The sequence below is a fragment of the Episyrphus balteatus genome, chromosome 1 (genome assembly GCF_945859705.1).
Source record: "Episyrphus balteatus chromosome 1, idEpiBalt1.1, whole genome shotgun sequence".
Taxonomy (NCBI): Eukaryota; Metazoa; Arthropoda; class Insecta; order Diptera; family Syrphidae; genus Episyrphus; species Episyrphus balteatus.
In genome coordinates, this window is record NC_079134.1 from 14,481,599 (window position 1) to 14,491,657 (window position 10,059).

Genomic DNA, 10,059 nt, shown 5'->3' on the forward strand with positions numbered 1-10,059 from the left:
ATAACGAATCTGTTATACCTATGTTAATTGGACGAGATGCCTTGATTAAATTTAATATTTTCTTATGTCGTTTTAAAAGAATTTACCATTATGATTTGTTACTAAAATTAAAAGAAAATGAAGAGAAAAATAAATTAATCGTGTTATCGAAAAATACTCTGAGTGCACTTATAACTTTTCAATTGTTAAAAAATCCAAATCAAAAAGTTTGTAACAGGAAAACCCAATTAAATAACATTTTAAGTAAACCAAAATTAAATTTTGAAATTAAAAATAGCAAAGCTCTAACTGAAGAAGGTTATGAAGTTGTTGATCAATCGAAATTTAAAAAACAAAGAGAAAAGGCTTATTTTGTTGATTTAGATACATTGGTTTGTGCAGTCAATAACTGTAATAAGCTAAATTATGAAATAAATTTAAATGAGTTTTTAGATCCTTCATATTCGAATGTAATTAAAACTACCCTTACCGAACATTTTTTGAATTTGGAATCAGATATTAAAAAAACGGATTACTGCATGAAGATAATTGTGACAAAAGACGTACCAATATACTGTAGACCACGACGACTTTCTTTTCATGAACGGACTGAAGTACAAAATAAAGTTGACTTGCTTCTAGAAAAAGGTATAATAAGAGAAAGCAATTCACCCTACGCGTCGGCACTTGTTCTTGTAAAAAAGAAAAATGGGGATATTCGAATGTGCGTTGATTACCGGGCCTTGAACAAACACACGGCAAGAGATAATTTTCCTCTGCCATTAATTGATGATTGTTTAGAGTATTTTGCTAACAAGAGCATTTTCACGACCCTGGATTTAAAAGATGGGTTCCATCACATAAAAATTTCCGAGGAATCCATTAAATACACAGCTTTTGTTACTCCATTTGGACAGTACGAATATGTGTATATGCCTTTCGGTCTCAAAAATTCACCTGCTGTTTTTCAACGCTATATTTATTTATCATTAAAACCACTAATAGATAAAGGTCTAATTGTTGTTTATCTAGATGATATTTCTATTGCAACGAATGATATGAAAAAGCACATTGAAATTCTCACTGAAGTATTAAAATTATTAAGAGAGGCTGGCTTACAATTAAATATGAAAAAGTGCAGGTTCGCCTACAACGAAATTGAATACCTTGGGTATAACATTAATAGAAATGGAATTCGTCCTAATAAAAATCATCTAGCAGCAATAGAAACTTATCCAGTACCTAAAAATACAAAAGAACTGCAAAGATGTAATGGTCTGTTTTCTTATTTTCGACGTTTTGTCCCTGGTTTTTCACTTATAGCTAAGCCTTTGACAGACTTATTAAAAAAAGATGTAAAATTTAAATGGACTGAAGAATGTGCTAAAGCTTTTGAATTCTTAAAAAATAAACTTGTATCATCTCCAATACTTGCAATTTATGATCCCATGCGGGAAACAGAATTGCATTGCGATGCTAGTTCGCATGGTTTTGGTGCTGCTCTAATGCAAAAGCAAGATGATAAAAAATTCCATCCTGTTGCTTTCTTTTCCAAAAAGGCAACTAACGGAGAGTCCCAACTAATAAGCTTTGAGCTAGAAACTTTGGCGATAATTCATGCTCTAGAACGATTTAATACTTTTCTTGATCGTTTACCTTTTCTCATTATAACTGATTGTGAAGCACTTTCTCAGACTCTTTCGAAACGGGATGTTAATCCTCGCATAGCTAAATGGGCTCTTATTCTCGAAAATTACGATTGCAAAGTTCAGCATCGAAAAGGTGAACGAATGGCTCATGTTGATGCACTTAGTCGTACCCCAATTATTGCTGCTGTGTCAACTGTAGAACTAGATAAAAATATTCAAGTCACACAAGAACGTGATACTATTATACGGTCAATAAGAGAAAAGCTTGAGAAAGGTGAAGTTCCTGGATATATTTTAGAAAATGGTTTAGTTTTTCGTGTTGGATTACAAAATAGTCATCAGCTTTATGTACCAAAAGAACTTGAAGACAATATTATGCGATCTATTCACGAAAAATGTGGACACTTAGGTATTGACAAATGTGCGAATCAGCTGCTGAAAAATTACTATATTCCAAACGTTAAAGAAAAGTTGAATAAATTCATTAAAAACTGTATAAAATGCATATACAATTCGGCACCCCACAGAAGTAATGAACGAAATTTATATAATATACCAAAGCGACCTGAACCATTTGATACAATTCATATAGACCATTTTGGTCCACTACCGTCGAATAACTCAAGAAGAAAATATGTGTTTGTTATCATAGATGCGTTTACAAAATTTGTTAAGCTCTATCCGGTAAATACCCCCAGTTCAAGAGAAGCAATTAATGCTCTAGAACGATATTTTGATTATTTTAGTCGGCCACGTAGGATAATAAGTGATCGAGGTACAAGCTTTACCTCTCAGGAATTTAGTAGTTTTGTTGAAAAACACAATATCGACCATATTAAAGTTTCAGTTGCATCACCACAATCGAATGGTCAAGTGGAACGTGTGAACAGAGATATGAAAGCTATGTTAGCGAAATTAACAGAGTCTCCAGTTCAAAATGACTGGCGACAAAAACTTACAAATGTAGAGTACGCTTTAAATAATACAAACCATACAAGTACCAAAATTTCACCAAGCAAGTTGTTATTTGGTGTTGAACAACGTGGACGGGTCGTGGATGAATTGACTGAGTATTTGAATGATAGATACTCAAATCCAGAAAGGGTAGATCTAGTAAAATTACGAAATGATGCATCAGAAGCAATCAATAGATCTCAGTTGTATAATTTGAACTATTTTAAAGAACATCATTCCCCGCCCAAACAATTTGAGGTTGGTGATTTTGTAGTAATTAAAAATATTGACAGTTCCGTTGGAACTAATAAAAAATTAATACCTAAATACCGCGGGCCATACATCGTTCAGAAGAAATTAGATAATGATCGTTACTTAATTGAAGATATCGAGGGATATCAAGTGACACAGATTCCATATCATGGCATTTTAGATTCAAGCAGGTTAAAAAAATGGGTTGATCCTGATGATGATATTGAAATAAATGGTTTGGATTTTGAAAGCAACACTTAAATTTTATTACGTTCTTTAATTTTATCGTTATTTTTTTTTGTTATTATATTATGTTATTTTATTTTTTATTTTAAGTACAATCGAGGTCGATTGTAAAATCAGGATGGCCGAACTGTAATAGCCATAGCCCTTATGTACATATATATTTAATTAGTTATTCACTGTATTATATATATTGAGAAAATACTTTATCAAACTTAAATAGAAATAGTTTTTGGAAATAATGTTTATAAAATATTAAAAAATATATTTATTCTGATAATGAATTTCAAACAATATTGTTGTTTTGAATAAATCAACGTATAGAATAATTATTTGCATTTATTATTCCTGACATTATAGGAGCAAGAACTTTGTAAGGTGATTTCAATTAACTTGAGTGTGCTAAATTCAAAACTGTTAACAGATTTATTCCATCACGTCTAGTTTTTGATCTCTGCTCATCACTATTTTCGCTATAAAGTCCCAAAAACTAATCTTGAATGAAATGTTTTTTGACCTTTGATCTGAAATATATATTTTTCTGTAATATTTTGCTTTTTTTTTTGTCCAAATCAGGAGTCCGAACTGGACTTTGCATCAAATATGCTTCAAAAAACTATAAGTTACCTTAACCACCAAGATTTTGAGATATCTTAAATTGCTATACCAAATATCTTTTAGAAAAAAATAGCTTTAAAAAATAAATACAAATATTTAAGACGATAAAATATGGCTTTTGAAGATTGCTTAAGTAGTTTTGCAAAAAAATAATTAACGGTGATGAAATTCAACGCCAAAAGTACCAACAAAATGCGTTTTTGACCTGTTAATATTCAAATATTTCGAAGACGTGTGACGTGCCAGTGAAATTTTGACTTCAGATTCGGAATTAAAATCCTTTAGAAAAATATGGTTTGGTTTAAGCTCTATTTTCGTTGCCGACCAGTGTTATTAGCCCATTGAAGTCAAAAATTCCACCTTAGAATTTTTGTACTAAATTGTGTCCACCCAAAATTTTCTTTTTAGACTTAATTTTTTAAAAAGTCTAATAAATGCAAAAATAATAAAACGCTCATTATGATTTAGACCAGTTGGAACCGTTTGTCGACCTTGAGTTCTTGGTAGGGCTCTTGATATTACCCGGGTAATACTCGTTTCAATAAATACCCGGGTACCCGGGTACCCGAATATGCGCGTATTACCCAAATGTGCGGGTACCCGGGTATTTTAAGTGGCGGGTACCCGAGAAACCGGGTAACGTTCTCCTTTTTTTATGCCCAACAACCTTACTAAAGTTTAAAAGAAGCTGAAATGTAGCTTTTGTCCTTTTGTAATACCTTAACCGAAGCTGAAATGTTAGTTGGGATCGGTATCATCGGAACGATGCTTCTCTGCAGCAGGTAACGTTGTCTCATCAAAAAGATCAAGCCTTTTACCCGAAAATGTAAGCTTGTTGACATTTTTGATGAGAAATTAAAAATTGTTGCAAATAAGTGATAATTAAATTTATTCTTGTAATTGATATCTTGTTGAACATTATTTTAATTTCACAACGAAAACCCATTGTTTTTTTAATTATAAAATATTAAGGTTTCTTGTTTTCGAATAATTTTTCAGTTTTTGTGTTAAGTATTTTTAATATTAGTATTACACTCATGAAACTTGGCAAAAAGTTTGCTTTTGGGATAAGAACCAAGGATCAAAAAAGTAAAAAAAAAATTTTGGGTGGAAGGGTGTTTTTCCGAGGACAAGGAGGAGGGAGTGAAGGTCAAAAATACTTATAGTGAACAAAATTGTTTGTCGAACATCATCATATGACACATGTTTAAGGTTTTTAATCGGCAATAACTTTTCTTATAGCAATCGTATTCACTTTAATTATTTATATACCTTTAACATTCTATATATTATTTATTTATATACCTTAAACATGTGTCATATGATGATGTTCGACAAACAATTTTTTTCACTATAAGTATTTTTGACCTTCACCCCTCCACCTTGTCCGCGGAAAAACACCCGTCCACCCAAAATTTTTTTTTACTTTTTTGATCCTTGGCTCTTATCCCAAAAGCAAACTTTTTGCCAAGTTCATTAGTGTAACAATTTTTTTTTATTTGTGTATTTTATGTATATTGTTTATATAAGTTCTGTACTATACTACTGTTTTATATAAAAGTCTTAAAGTCTAAAAGAAATAAAGTTATGTTAAATTTATAATATTGTTTATGTTTTTTTTAACCTTGACTATAGTCTAATCGATCGAATCCAACTATACATTTATTGATTTTACAGTGTGGTAAACAGAAAAGACTGAGAAATGTTCTTAAATCTGTTTCAATCACATTATTTATGCCTAGATACGAAAATATTGCGGCTACCCGAATATGACCGGGTACCCGTATTATAACGGGTACCCGAATTTATGGCCCCCGGGTAATACCCGGAAATGCAGGTACCCGGGTACCCGGGTAGTTACCCGGGTATGCGGGTATCAAGAGCCCTAGTTCTTGGTACATACCAAAAATCATTGTTTGTCCAAATTTAAATTAGAAAATATTAAAAAACAAAACAAAATTTGCATTGAAAAGATCAAAAGCCTCAAATGATCAAAAACTAGCTATGTATTTTTTTTTTCAAAACTCCACAAATGATTTTTTTTATCAAGAAATTTCGGGGCTCCTAGAAAGAAATTAATATGGACTTTTTTTGGGAAATATTTAATGGGCTTGTTTCCATATAAAAACTTATACCAAAAAAGGTAAAATTCACCCCTCATCATCACTATTGGAAACAATGATCCAGATTATTTTCTCATTTATTTAATAATTTTGAGAAAAAAAATGGTTCACCAAGCTTTATTTTTTCGATTTCAAAAATTTGGTCTTAGAAAAATGAATATATGCACGTATATGCATGAATTCCACTATTAATTTGAACTAAAATTTAAACTCTATAGCGATTTGTATTTTGTTCTGATTTAAAACAAAAGAGCTGAGCAGCAAACTTGAACAAACTCTTTCAAACAAGGTCTTGTCTCGAAGCTGAAATAGTCGATTTATAGTAGGTAAATTTCTGTATTTCTGTAAACACTATTTTTCCTTTATGCTTTTTCCAAACAGATGACAAAGACAGACTCCAAAAGAATTATGTTATATCTTGAATAAAAAGAAAATTGATTTTGGCCTATGACTAATCCAGTTCAAGGCATACTTTACTAAACTTATACTATGTAGGTGGAAACGTATAGTATTATTTGATCAAAAAAAAGTGTTCATTGAATAAATTTCTGCAAAATTATGGATTAATATAACATTTTGTATAATTAATAATATAATAATATTAATATAATATTATTTAAAAATAAGGCTCCCAGAGGATATCATCGGACAAAAGTCTCAAAACAAGTTTTGGTTTACCTACAGTTAACATATGAGTTCACAGTAAACAGGCTTATACATTTAGGCACAACATTTCCTCCAAATTCATCGAATATTGTAAGATATTCGTATGAAAGGTTTCATTAACTGAAAACCAAAAAATTTAAGATATGAATACCTTTTAACTGCTTCGTAATTTTAAAGATGCTTTAACTGACCGGTTTTTAACATTCTTCATCTAATGTGCGTTTGTTAAATCTTTTTCAGGATCTTGTGACCTTGTGACCTTGAGAGCAATCGTGCTTTTGAACGAAATTTTGTTAGGCAGTTAGAAATAGATTATTTTTATACAATATTAGTACTTTACTAAGCTCAAAAAGGCGCCTACTTATCGCATAAAACTATTTCAAATTCGAAACATCATGACTTACAAACTCCTTACGTTGCAGTAAATCAATATGTAAAGATGTAATATTAAAATTTCATCAATTCTTTTTTAATTAACCATTTTTTTTTACACAATGGAATCTTCATACACGACTACGAATATATGCCACCCACTTAAGTGTGGCAACCGCACATTTTTCATTTTATCTCCGTTGTCTGCGTCAGCATCATCATATACATCTCATTCTCCATTTCTTCGCACTTAATGATAAAAGGATGCACACAATAATTAATATAAAGAGACAAATGAAAGGATAATTTCATTGAGCCTTACATACGTATACAAAACCAAGTCCGCCTACTTGTCCTCTGTGTTCTCTGAAGTAATTATATTCCACATTATACCTTTCATTGTCGTCGGTCCTTACTTGCGTGCGTGTATATTATAGTCATAAGTCCTTGTCGTCATCATCGTATCCTATCGTCGCTGTTTTAAGGGGTGGTATGAGTTCACTCTAATTTTAAGTACATTCCGGACTTACACAACAAGCGAATGTGCCAATTTGTTCTGCTCTTTTTTTCTCTTCTCCTTTTTTCTATTAAATTCCTATTTCTTCGTATTCTTCTTCTGTTTTGTGAAAACAAAGTCACCTCGTTAATAAATTTAACATTTCATTTAAATATATCATAAGACCGACTTATAAGCCTCTAATTGCATGTGTCGATGTGGCTTTTCTTGTGTATATAGATAAAGGCTGCTGTCACATTTGTCAAGGAGTCAAGTACTATCATTTGTGGTAGCATCAAATTAACAGTTACATTTAGAAGCCACAAAATTACTCCCAGCCAGAAGCAACAGAAAAACATGTGGTGTATGAGCCCAAACAAGACCGCAAAAATTTCAAAAACATCAATTATTTTCCTCTATAGCAACTTATAAATAGCGGTTCTTTTTTGTATAAACTAGGAATAAAGAGATGATTATACTGAGAATTGTCCTTGTTTACAGCTGTGAAAGGACATCATTGAATTAATATTTAAATCAACTTGCCTTTCGCCACATCATTCGTATAATTTTCATCCCAAAATCCTCCTAGCTTGCCAGTTAAGTGGGGAAATTAAAAACCCTTTTGTAGGTTGGTATAGAATCCTTTTTGCCATTTGATACGCACTTTTCTCGACTCGATTCACAATCCTCTTTTTTTTTTTTAGAGGATTCCTTCACTCCACGATTCTGAAGAGAGTGTCCAAAATTGTTAATTTTATTTTATTTACGATGATCCTTATTAAGATCCTGATTACTAAGGCAAGGACTCTTCAGTAAAAAAATAAAAATTACGACTGCATTTGGAGAAAGGTTTATGTTTTCAAAGAAAAAAATAAGAGTTTGGGGGCAGAGAATCCTTTTTTGCTGTTCCTCCGATTACTTTCAAAAAATTTTAAGAGGGTTTGAGATGTTGTAATAGGATAAGAAGAAAGAAGGTAGAAAGGTACTTACTAATACCTTCCCAGAAAGAAAAGGAAGTGTCTAGACAGAAGGCCCGGTCGTGTACTTTTTGAATACTTAAACAGAGTCCTCTTATAAAAAAGGATATCCTGCAGCAAAATAACAACAAGCATATGCTGCCAAAACCTAACTATACCTATCCTTTTATAACTCTTCTTGGTTCTTCTTCTTGTTCTCCTTAAAAGACTCATCCTTGATACTGATATGGCGAGATGAGAAAGGACGACGACGACGCATGGATGTTTTTAATAAATCGATTTAAATTTCTGATCGCATGTCCTGTGAAATTTTATCGCTTGCAATAAAACACAAAATATACAGATACAAACACCAACCAACCAACTGCCGCCAAGAGAAAATACATCCCTGAAACTATTTTTTGGAAGACGACATTGACTTTGTCCTGCGTTGGCCGTGTCGACGATGGTCTTAAAATAGTTTCAGTCCTATAAAATGGAAGATGTTCTTTGAGTTTTTGCGAAGCTATAGGGTGATAGCGAGGGCTATAAGGGCAGAGCGGTTAAATAAACTTGTTGCCTTTTTGTCTTCCAGGGGTCGTTTTAAGTTGAGTGGGTGGGTTATTATATAGCTTATGGGTTATATAAGGACTCCATCACCACTGACACATAATTAATGCAAAGCTTCGAACGAATGCAACACCTGTGGTTAGTTTTCCAAAACGAACTCCAAAAACATAATAACTAACTTTGTTTCCTTAATTACCGAATTCGGGTAAGGTGCATTTTATAGCTGTATATATTTGAAGAAGAAGACAAAGCAGAACTATGTAAACTATTGAAAGGAACAATTTGAAAGGACGAAGGTGAGGCTGAGGCTTAATAGCCACTTAAAGTTTCTGTACAGCTCTGGCGTAATGTAAATAAAGATTTTTGTGTTGGTATTTTTATTGAATGATTTAAAATGTTGTAAGTTGGAGGTAAAGGTAAGTTTTGCAAAGGTACTGTTTAAAGGTTTGACTAATTTCGTGCATGTGGCGTTATATAAAATATAATTACAGCACAATGGTTGTTATAAAATAAGGTAAATCAAATGATAGTGGAATTTTCATTGAATCTATCAGAATTTTCTCTATCAGACTAATTTTAATCTACCAACTTTTAAAAAAATTCTTGGCACCATCCAGAGGCGTACGTTGAGTTTCCGGGGCCTCGGGGAAAGACTAAATTTTTTGGGCTCCTTTGATGTTCGGGGAATCGTATGATATAGAATATTAGAACAAATAGGAAAGTACCCAAGTAACAATTTAGCTTTCATAAGGGCTATTTTTTGGCTTTCATAACAAGAAGGACTGGTCTTATGCAAATCATTTTGGCGCATTTTACCGAAATCGCATAGGACTTTCCTTCACAGGTAATCCACAAGCTTATAGCTTGTGACAAACTGCTTAAAATGGCCTTACGGAGGTCTTCCTGCAGAGGGTTTATCTAATGCACAAACCGGATTACTTGCGTAGGATGTTATAATAAGGCCTTATAGAAGTTGTTGTAGGTGGTGTAGAAAATGTTGTAGAAAATGCATAAAAAAAAAGAATTAATTGAATTTTATTTCATTTAGTTTTATTTTCTTTTGATTTTTTCTGTTTTGTATTTTCTACATATTATTTTATTTATTTTATTTTTTTCCTATTTTGTTTCTTTTCCTTTTTTGGAAATTCCACTGCTTTTTCTGTTGTTCTGAAATGATGAGA